Genomic DNA, 11762 nt, shown 5'->3' on the forward strand with positions numbered 1-11762 from the left:
GGTGTCTCTTCTTAGGCCTGGCTGCCAGCTTCCCCTTCACCTAGTACCCGACTCCTTGTCCAGAGTGTCCTCAGTGCCTTGGAGTTCAGTCATCAAGGAGGAGGAGATCTGGAAGTGTCAGGGCTCCACAGACATCTCTGGTGGGGTGGGAAGCTTGACAAACTGGTTCTGCAGAATGTCTGCTACTGAGAAACAGGCCTTGTAGAAAGAGGATTGTCACCGAGCAGCCTGTGAGTGTTGGAATGTATGTCACGGACACCATTTGGGGCCTGGGTCCAACTGCCTGAGTGCACAGGTAGAGTGAATTTCAGTGAGATCAGTCTTCATCCGGGCAAAGCTTTGGGGCACCAGATTTCCAGGGGCTGATGCTATCCCTGGGGGGTTTGGAGGGGGCAGAACTCAGGGGCTGACCCCTGCCCCTTGCTCCCTTCTAAGCCTTGGTAAACAACAGCCTGCCCACAGGGACTGGAGCAGACGCTTCCACCCTGCCTTGGCTTCTCTTATCTGTAAAGTGTGGCTCCTTAACCTGGCGTTGACTTGGGGCCTGGAGAGCGCCCCTCTGTCGGGGCTCTCCAGCATTGGAAGGGTGGGTAGCAGCACCCCTGGCCTCTGCGACTACCTGCCAGCAGCAGGCACGTTCCTCATTACGACAACCAGAAATGTCTCCAGACACTGATAAATAACCCTGCATAGTGGGGTGTGGACAAAACCGCCCAGAGTTGATAAGGAGGGCAGGGCTGACACCAGGCCTCTCCCTTCACGTGAGGGCAGGGAGTGAGACTGTAGGGAAGCACTGGAGCAAGAAGGACTCTCCTGAAACAGGGCCCAGAAGACCTGCCAGTACGCAGAAACTTGTTTGTGCAGCAAATTAGTGTGTATGCAATGTGCAGAAATCTGCTCATTCGTAGATTCTGGCCAATTTCAGGGACCCCCTGAAGGCTACTCACATCTATTATGTTCACTTATTCTGACTTATACTAAACAGGAGTTCAGAAGCATTTTTTTTTTTTAAGTTTTGCTATAGGGCATGTATGCTCACCGAGGAAACATGGAATGAGAGAGAGGGAGGGAGAGTGAGAAATGACCTCCCATGGGGGATGGCCACACACAGTCCCTTCTCCATTCTTTGCATGAGATTTTAGAGAGACAGACACACACACACTAACACTAACACTCAGTATGTTTTTCAAACTGTCGGGTCTGGGACTCCAACTGCTCAGTCAGCCATGTGGAATCCAGTGCCTTAACCTCTGTGCCACCTTCTCACCCCCCAAAATGTTTTTTTCTTTCTTCCTTTCTTTCAATTAAGATTTTTGCCATAGAGCATATGCACTTGCCTGAGAGAGAGACAGTGAGAGGGAAAGTGAGAAATCACCCCCAGGGGGGATGGCCTCACAGCAATCACTTCTCCTCCATTCTCCTCTGGGGATTTGGAGCACACACAGACTTGTGCCTGGCATGATTTTCAAGCCTCCAGGTCCAGGACTTGAACCTTGGTTGGCCATATGGGAGTCTAGCACCTCAACCACCATACCATCTGCTGGCCGCCCAAAAATGTTTTCTTAAAGAATAATGCTTTATTCTTCTAAAGTCCACCAACCAAAGTTCTCAAAGCCAGAATTGACCACCAGCATCTTAAGTATTACTGTTGTTGATGTTGTTACTGCGTAAATGACATTAAGAGCGATAGAAAAGGAAAAGTCAACTTCATCCCAGCTCCCAAACCAAATGATTTCATTTTTCCATTTCTTTCCAGTCCTTCACCATTCAAATCCATAGTTTTTACACACAAATTGCTTGTGCAAACGCAGCCTCAAATTCTCAGCCTCACCCTTGAAAGACACCTGTGGAATCATACACATATGAAAATGTAGCGCATGAAGACATCTCAAAAGAAAATGCCGACAAATGTGCACACATTTGTGACGGTTTACTGAGCTGGGGCGTAACATAATACTTAGCAGAGAGCAGCTAGTAAGAGTTTCAAGGGGCCAGCACGTGGTATGGTGGTTGAGGTGCTGGACTCCCACCAGCTGATTGCGGTTCAAGTTCCAGATCCGGCAGCTTGCTTTCTGTCTCTCGCTCGCTTTCTCTATCCATCTCTCCCTGGTGAGTGCATGTGCCCTATAGCAAGTTAAATAATAATAAAATTAATCTTTTTAAAGACAAAGAGTTTCGGTCTTGATTACTTAGATTTGTCCACATCACTCTACTTCATGATGCAGCGTTTATGCAAGAAGTGGCCTTGGTATCATCCAGAGTTCTCAGTTTGCAGATGAGTTGACTTTTCTTCTAAGACAACATGAAGAATAGATAAAAGAGCTGGGAATAAATCCCAGGACCCCTGCTTCCTCAAAGCCAGTGGGTTTTCACTGCATCTTATCACTTCGTGTTCATGAAGGGTGTGGAGGGAAGGACAAGGTGGAGTAAAACAATGCCGTTATAAAGGAAGCGTGTACAGAGTTGATTTTTACAGAAGGGTTTAGTGTTTTTGGTTTTTGGGTTTTTTTTGAGAGGATTTTTGCTATAGGGCGCGTGTGCTTGCCAGGAAGACAGAGACAGAGAAAGCAAGAAATCACCCCCTAGGGGAGATGGCCATGCCACAATACCTTCTCTTCCATTCTCCTCTCAGGATCTTGGGCACGCATGCACATGCACCCAGTGTGAGTTTAAGCCACCGAGTCTGGGACGCAAACCGTGATTGACTACATGGGAGTCCAGCAACATAGCCATTATGCCAACTGCTGGTGACCACATAAGGTTTTAGTAAAGTTTCCTGTCCCATAAGGGTTAGACATCTGGGTCTGCAATATTCTTAGTGTAAGTCGTCTCAGACCAAAAGTTAGAAAATAGGAGTTTGGGACCAGCAGTTAGTGTAATGGCTATGTTGCTGGACTCCCACGTAGTCGACCGCAGTTTGAGTCCCGGACCTGGTGGCTTAAACTCTTGCTGGGCATGTGTGCGTGCGTGCCCAAGATCCCAAGAGGAGAATGGAGGAGAAGGGATTGTGGCATGGCCATCCCCTCTGGGGGTTGATAGAGCATATGCACTTGCCTGAGAGAGAGACAGTGAGAGGGAAAGTGAGAAATCACCCCCAGGGGGGATGGCCTCACAGCAATCACTTCTCCTCCATTCTCCTCTGGGGATTTGGAGCACACACAGACTTGTGCCTGGCATGATTTTCAAGCCTCCAGGTCCAGGACTTGAACCTTGGTTGGCCATATGGGAGTCTAGCACCTCAACCACCATACCATCTGCTGGCCGCCCAAAAATGTTTTCTTAAAGAATAATGCTTTATTCTTCTAAAGTCCACCAACCAAAGTTCTCAAAGCCAGAATTGACCACCAGCATCTTAAGTATTACTGTTGTTGATGTTGTTACTGCGTAAATGACATTAAGAGCGATAGAAAAGGAAAAGTCAACTTCATCCCAGCTCCCAAACCAAATGATTTCATTTTTCCATTTCTTTCCAGTCCTTCACCATTCAAATCCATAGTTTTTACACACAAATTGCTTGTGCAAACGCAGCCTCAAATTCTCAGCCTCACCCTTGAAAGACACCTGTGGAATCATACACATATGAAAATGTAGCGCATGAAGACATCTCAAAAGAAAATGCCGACAAATGTGCACACATTTGTGACGGTTTACTGAGCTGGGGCGTAACATAATACTTAGCAGAGAGCAGCTAGTAAGAGTTTCAAGGGGCCAGCACGTGGTATGGTGGTTGAGGTGCTGGACTCCCACCAGCTGATTGCGGTTCAAGTTCCAGATCCGGCAGCTTGCTTTCTGTCTCTCGCTCGCTTTCTCTATCCATCTCTCCCTGGTGAGTGCATGTGCCCTATAGCAAGTTAAATAATAATAAAATTAATCTTTTTAAAGACAAAGAGTTTCGGTCTTGATTACTTAGATTTGTCCACATCACTCTACTTCATGATGCAGCGTTTATGCAAGAAGTGGCCTTGGTATCATCCAGAGTTCTCAGTTTGCAGATGAGTTGACTTTTCTTCTAAGACAACATGAAGAATAGATAAAAGAGCTGGGAATAAATCCCAGGACCCCTGCTTCCTCAAAGCCAGTGGGTTTTCACTGCATCTTATCACTTCGTGTTCATGAAGGGTGTGGAGGGAAGGACAAGGTGGAGTAAAACAATGCCGTTATAAAGGAAGCGTGTACAGAGTTGATTTTTACAGAAGGGTTTAGTGTTTTTGGTTTTTGGGTTTTTTTTGAGAGGATTTTTGCTATAGGGCGCGTGTGCTTGCCAGGAAGACAGAGACAGAGAAAGCAAGAAATCACCCCCTAGGGGAGATGGCCATGCCACAATACCTTCTCTTCCATTCTCCTCTCAGGATCTTGGGCACGCATGCACATGCACCCAGTGTGAGTTTAAGCCACCGAGTCTGGGACGCAAACCGTGATTGACTACATGGGAGTCCAGCAACATAGCCATTATGCCAACTGCTGGTGACCACATAAGGTTTTAGTAAAGTTTCCTGTCCCATAAGGGTTAGACATCTGGGTCTGCAATATTCTTAGTGTAAGTCGTCTCAGACCAAAAGTTAGAAAATAGGAGTTTGGGACCAGCAGTTAGTGTAATGGCTATGTTGCTGGACTCCCACGTAGTCGACCGCAGTTTGAGTCCCGGACCTGGTGGCTTAAACTCTTGCTGGGCATGTGTGCGTGCGTGCCCAAGATCCCAAGAGGAGAATGGAGGAGAAGGGATTGTGGCATGGCCATCCCCTCTGGGGGTTGATTTCTCACTTTCTGTCTCTCTGTCTCTCTCTGTCTGGCGAGTGCACGCGCCCTATAGCAAAAACCTCTCTAAAAAAAAAAAAATAGGAGTTTAATCTGGTCTGATTTATGAGCAGTAAAATTCTAGATAAATGCCTTACTTTCTCTTAGCCTTGGTTTTTGCATTTGATAAATGTCAATAATAACTCCTGTAAGTGTGTATTAAGAATCTGAGAATGGGGGTTGGGGGGTGTGGCTAGCAGGTGGCATGGTGGTTAAGGCGCTGGACTCCCACATGGCTGACCACAGCTCAAGTCCCAGATCTGGTGGCTTGCTTTGGAAGCTATCTTCCAAATACACCAGAGAGTTGGGTATTTTAGCATTTTTGGTTACTATTACAGCATTTTTGAATGTCTCCTAACACCCATTCTTCTCTTATTTGATGTGAATGGGATTATTGTTTCAGGTGTGGCAACTTACGTTTGGCAAATTATGTTTCCCAGACTTCTTTGCATTAAGACAAGAGAAGTCCAGAGAGGAGAAACGCCTTGTCCAGAATCCCGCAGATGGTACATGGCAGCAGCAGATGTCAGATCCCATCTGCCTCCCTCACAGACTATTTTCTTCCCATCATGCCTTGTTATTTTTTTGTAATGACAAATACAGGAAAACAACTCAAATAGCTAATGGAAGGGTTTAATTTAAAAATTCTACAATGGAATGTGTATAGCCATTAAGATATTGTTTAAGGTTTTTAATCATCATAATGAAGTGCTTAATATGCTCCTCTGTCTAATTGATATGAGTAGCACAAGGGAGGAAAGAGAAGCTACCCATGCCCGGAACCTGATAGCGACAGGGGCAGACAGGCTTGGGTGAAGGAGGGTGGCAGTGAGGGTGGGTATCAGCTACCCTCTGTGATTAGGCACTCATAAAGATGCCAGGTCCCTGGGTCAAAGAGAACAAGCGTAGCCAGTGAGAACTGAGTATAAACTTGTGAGCAAAAAAGAATGAATTCGATTTAGGTTTGGTTGCTCTAGCAGAGAAGCATCTATTTAACAAAATGGAAGTTGAATTTCCAAGTGGATTGTCTGGGATTCCCACTCCCATTAGAGTCCCGGCGTCCCTCTGTGGCTTTGCAACGTCAGTATGGCTTCCATGTCACAGTCCAAGGTCACTGCTCTAGCTCCCACATACTAGTCAAGGAAAGGGAAAGAAAAAGAAACATGCCTTCCCTTTAGAGCTTCCGTCAGGAAGTTACATGCCTCAGTTCTACACACTCCCTATTGGCCAGAATTTGGTCACAATGATACCTCTTAATGCAAAGGAGTCTGGGAAATGCAGTCTTCAGAGGAGATACCACAGCTCAACCAATAATCCATTTATGTCAAATAGAGAATAATGGATGTTGGGAGACGACTAGAATAGAGACTAAGAGAAGGCAAACGAGGGATGTCTGTGTCCTGTAACCATTTCTAGGGTTCGTGAGGGAAGTGTTAATCGTGAACACACAACAAAACATGCAAAAATCCACTTTACACACTGCTTTAATATTTTTGTAGTGTTCTCCTCATTACATCGATTTTAATATTCCCCCATCGCCACCTCCTATGAGATAATGAGTAAAGTTCTACGTTATTTCTCCAGCCTCTTTAGAGTATATGTTTTTGTTGGATGGGATCCTGAGCTGAGATTAGCCTTGAGATAATAAGTGGTTGTTTTCATTTTATTGGTTTAAGAGTCAAGACACAAGATTGCATATAAAGCAAATCACAATTTTGGTTCTTTTTTAAACTTTATTTATTTGTTTTCATTTGACCAGGGAGGACAGAGAGAGAGAGAGAGAGAGAAAGTGAGAAAGCAAGCTGCCAGGTCCAGGGCTCAAACCATGGTCAGCCATGTGGGAGTCCAGTGCCCTTAACCACTATGCCACTTGCTGGCCCCCTCTCTAAAAAAAATTTTAGCCTACTTTGCAGACACCACCACCTGAGTCTCTCGCCCTCGACCATGGTCAACCCCACCATGTTCTTCGACATCGCTGTTGGCGGCAAGCCCTTGGGCCATGTCTCTCAAGCTGTTTGCAGACAATGTTCCAAAGACAGGAGATACCTTTTGTGCTTTGAGCATTGGAGAGAAAGGATTTGGTTATAAGGGTTCCTGCTTTCACAGAATTATTCCAGGGTTTCTGTGCCAGGGTGGCGAATTCACACGCCATAATGGAACTGGTGGCAAGTCCATCTATGGTGAGAACTTTGGTGATGAGAACTTCATCCTGAAACAACAGATCCTGGCATATTATCCATGGTAAATGCTGGACGCAACACAAATGGTTCTCAGTTTCTCATCTGCACTGCCAAGATTGAGTACATGGATGGCTAACATGTGGTCTTTGGCAAGGTGAAAGAGGGCATGAATATCGTGGAAGCCATGCAGTGCTTTGGGTCCAAGAATGGCAAGACCAGCAAGAAGATCCCCACTGCTGACTGTGGGCAGCTCTAATGAATGTGACTTGTTTGCTCTCAACCACCAGACCATTTCTTCTGTAGCTCTAGCTGAACTGCAAAGTTAAGTTTATGATTAGGAAATAAAAACTAAGTAATAACAAAATAAATTTTTGTAATTATTTAATTTTATTTATTACTTTTTTTGAGAGAGAGATTTTTGCTATAGGGCGCATGCACTTGCTGGAAAGACAGAGACAGAGAGACAGAAAGCGAGAAATCACCCCCCAGGGGAATGGCCATGCCGCAGTCCCTTCTTCTCCATTCTTCTCTTGGGATCTTGGACACAAACATGCCCAGAGTGAGTTTAAGCCGCTGGATCCAGGACTTGAACCACAGTCGACTACATGGGAGTCCAGCGACATAGCCATTAGGACAATTGTCTGTCCTTAATTTTATTTATTGCTATTATTTTTAAATTTGGTGTAGGATACGTGTGCTCATCAGAGAGAAAGAGAAAGAATGAGAAAGCAATCTGCAAGGTCCAGGACTTGAACTGTAGTCAGTCAAGTGGGAGTCCAGCACCCCAACCACCACACCACCTGGCCCCCACAATTTGGATCCTTAAATGCACAGAAAGTTTGGCAGGAAAAACACTATTATGTGAGTCTTTTTTTCTAGTGTTTGAATTAAAATTTTTTTACTTTTGTTTTAGTTTTTGCCATAGGACATGTGTACTCACTGCAGAGAAACAGAAAGAGAGAAAGAGAAGTGAGAAAACACTTCCCTGGGAAATGGCCATACTGTACTCCCTTCTGTTCCAGTCTCCTCTTGGAATTTTGGGCACACACACATGTGCCTGGCATGATTTTCAAGCCACCAGCTCTGGGACTCAAACCATAGTAGGTCATCTGAAAGTCCAGTGCCTTAATCACCATACCATCTGCTGGCTCCGTAAGGTATTTTTTGTTTTCTGGGATTTTTTTTAAGGAATTATTTTATTTAACTTTATTTGTTCATTTATTTATTTATTTGTTTAGTTTGGAGAGGTTTTTTGCTATAGGGTGCGTGTGCTAGCCAGAAAGACAGAGAGAGACAGAGAGAAAGCGATAAATCACACCCCAGTGGGGATGACCATACAACAATCCCTTCCCTTCCCCTCCATTCTCCTCTCAGGATCTTGGGCATGCACACACATGTGCCCAGTGTGAGTTTAAGCCACCGGATCTGGGATTCGAACCACGGTTGACAACATGGGAGTCCAGCAACATAGCCATCATGCCATATGCTGGTTCCTTTTTACTTATTTTAAATTTAATTGGAGAGGGACAGAACAAGAGAGAATGGGAAAGTGAGAAAGCAAGTTGCCAGGTCCAGGATTCAAACCATGGTAGGTGATGTGGGACTCCAATGCCTTTAATCACCATACTGCCTGTGGGCCCCCATGGCCCCATAAGTTTACTTTTTTAAATACTATTTCCTCAGGGCCAGCAGTTGGCATGGTATTGAGGTATTGGACTCCCACATGACCCACTGCAGTTCAAATCCTGGACCCAGAGGCCTGAAAATCACACTGGATATGTATGCATACATGCCCAAAATCCTGAGAGGAGAATTGAGAAGGGGCTGCGGCATGGCCACCCCTCCCCCAAGGAGGTGATTTCTTCCTTTCTAGCACTCTGTATTTCTCTGTCTCTCCAGGGAGTGCATGCACCCTATAGCAAATATCCCTCCAAGAAAAAAAAGATGATGAAGAAAAAGAAGAGGCAAAAAGAAAACCCCAAGGAATCAACACAAAAAATCTCCTTGACATTACAAATACATTTAGTAGTTCAAATAATATAAGTTCAACATAAAAATTAATCGTATTTCTATATAGTAGCAAATAAAATTATATTAAAATTTAAAAATATATTGTTTATAATAGCTCACCCAAAAATAAAATGATTTGGTATGAGTCTAACAAGATATGTGTAAGATCTGTATACTGAAAGTATAAACTTTAATGCTAAAAGTAATTAAAGATAAGATCTAAGTCAATGGAGAAGCATACCATGTTCATAGATCTGGAGACTCAACAGTAAAGATGTCATTTCTCCTCAAATTGATGTTCAGATTTAATGCAATTCTAAAAATATCTCAGAGTTTTTTGTATTTTTAGGCAAGCTTATTCTGAAATAGTTTTTGCATAGCCAAAACTATTTTGAAAAAAAATTCAGAGGCAGGACCAGCAGATAACATAATGGTTACATTGCTGGGCTCCCACATAGCTGACCACGGTTCAAGTCTCGGACCTGGTCTCTTGAAACATTAGCTGGGCACATGTGCATGCATGCCCAAGATCCTGAGTGAAGGAGAAGGGATTGCCACATGGCCATCCCCTCTGGGGAGTGATTTCTCACTTTCTGTCTCCCTGTCTCTCTCTGTCTCTCTAGTGAGGAAACAAGCCCTATAGCAAAATCTTTCTCTAAAAAAATGTTCAAAAGTGGCATGGTGGGTGAGGCAGCTGGACTTTCACATGGCTGACTGCAGTTTGAGTCCCAGACCTGGCGACTTGCTTTCTCTCTTTCCTTCTCTCTCTCTGTCTCTCTCTGGTCAACTTCAATAAAATAAAATAATTACAATGAATAAAATTAAATAAAATCTTTAAAAAATTCAGAGGAATTATACTACTAAATTGCAAGTTTTTATAAAGGTACAGTTATCAAAATAATGTGGTCTAGTGAGAGGTAGGTACTTTGACCAATGGAACAGAATAAAGTCCAGATTCACCCCCACCCTCAGTCAGCCCTGGATCATGGGCACACACATGCCCAGTGGATTCAAGGGGTCTCCAGATGCAAACTTGAAATTGTCTCATGTGATGCCTCACATTTTACCACATTGCCACTGTCTGTTCCCCTTTCATTGTCTCTTATAAAGTCAAACACACAACTTACAAATCTCACTATCAGATAGTTAGCATATATTCATGCGAAAACTTGAATGTTTATACAGTTCTCTTATAACTGCCCAAAATTGAAAACTCCCCAAATATCGTTCAACAGGTGAATGGGTAAAAATCAAGTGCAGTGCACTCAGTAATAAAAAGAACAGGCTGTCAATAGCGCTACATCTTGTATGACTCTCAAAGACATTATGCTGAGTGAAACAAGTCACGTTCAAAGACTATAGTACTACAATGACTACATTTAAAAGATACTCTTAAAAAGAAAAATTATAGTGAGTGAGAACATATCAGTGGTTTCTGGATGGAACTGGGGGAGGCATGACTACAAATGGTATCAAGGATTTGGGTTTTTGTTCGTTTGATGGAATAGTTTTCTCTTCTGATTGTGGTAGTAGCGATATGACCTAGACATGTCTTAAAATTCCTAAAACTGCAAACCCTCCAAAGAAGTCAATCCATGTGCTAATTTTAAAAAGAAAACCACCCACAGTTGTCATCAACGTAGACAAATGACAAACTTAAAAATACGGATACAATATGTATCTCCAAACAAAGTACTGCTCCCCCTATTATATAATAAGTTCTGAAATGTCGATAACAAGGCCAAAATGCCACCCTCTGCAAGAGCAAAAGTATGAGCAGCTAACATTAAAGGAAAAAGAAGCAACTTTAAAAAAATGAACAGATGGGGGCCAGCAGGTGGCGTGGTGGTTATGGTGCTGGACTCCCACATGGCCAACCACAGTTCGAGTCCCAAACCTAGTGGCTTGCTTTCTCATTTTGCCCTTCTCTCACTCTTTTGCTCTGTCTCTGGCAAAATTTAAAAAAAATAAATAAATAAATAAAATAAATAAATTTTAAAAATATGAACGAATGGTCCCTGTTACACATAAACAAAATGCATATTAAAACTACAGTAAGATGCCACTACATCAGTACAAAATCAATAAAAATCTCCAGGTTTTACAGTGCAAACTGTAGACCATGCACTGGAAGAAATGTACACTAGAAAGTTTGGCACTGTCCAGCGAATATTTCCTTTGACTCAGGTATGCTTATTCTACATGTGTAAAATACAGTACAGTCAAGGTTATTCTTTGCAGCCTTTTAAGATAATAACCAAAGAATGGAAACTAGCCAAATTCCCTCACTAGGGGACTAATTAAATAATTCATGAAATACATCCATTCATTGAACTTCTTTGCAGCTAAAACAAAGAACTTTCAATGCCCCAACAATGGATGAGTTCCAATACATACTATTAAATGAAAAAAACAACCAAACGAAGCAGAGTGCAGAATAGTGTATGTTGTAAGCAGAATTCGACGTAAAAGACGAGTATAGGAGTAGATATTGGCCCTTATACCACATAGTGAAAGTCCAGAAAAAGAACATGATAGAAATGGTTCGCGATGGGAAGAGAAGAATAGAAACAAAAAGATGGAGCATTTCAGGGACCAGCAGTTAGCGTAACGGCTATATCACTGAATTCCCATGTAGTCAACCACGGTTCGAGTCCCGGACCTGGTGGCTTAAACTCATGCTGGGTGCGTGTGTGTAGGTGCCCAAGATCCGGAGAGGAGAATGGAGGAGAAGGGATTGCGGCGTGGCCATCCCCCCTGATGGGTGATTTCTCGCTT

The 11762-nt window shown here is 43.5% G+C and overlaps 1 pseudogene; it reads left to right on the forward strand.

Annotated features, from left to right (window-relative positions):
- The first annotated feature begins 6738 nt into the window (after positions 1-6738).
- Positions 6739-7230, forward strand: LOC102468524 (peptidyl-prolyl cis-trans isomerase A pseudogene; annotated as a pseudogene).
- Positions 7231-11762: the final 4532 nt, after the last annotated feature.

The sequence above is a fragment of the Tupaia chinensis genome, unplaced genomic scaffold (assembly GCF_000334495.1).
Source record: "Tupaia chinensis unplaced genomic scaffold, TupChi_1.0 Scaffold000057_1, whole genome shotgun sequence".
Lineage (NCBI taxonomy): Eukaryota > Metazoa > Chordata > Mammalia > Scandentia > Tupaiidae > Tupaia > Tupaia belangeri.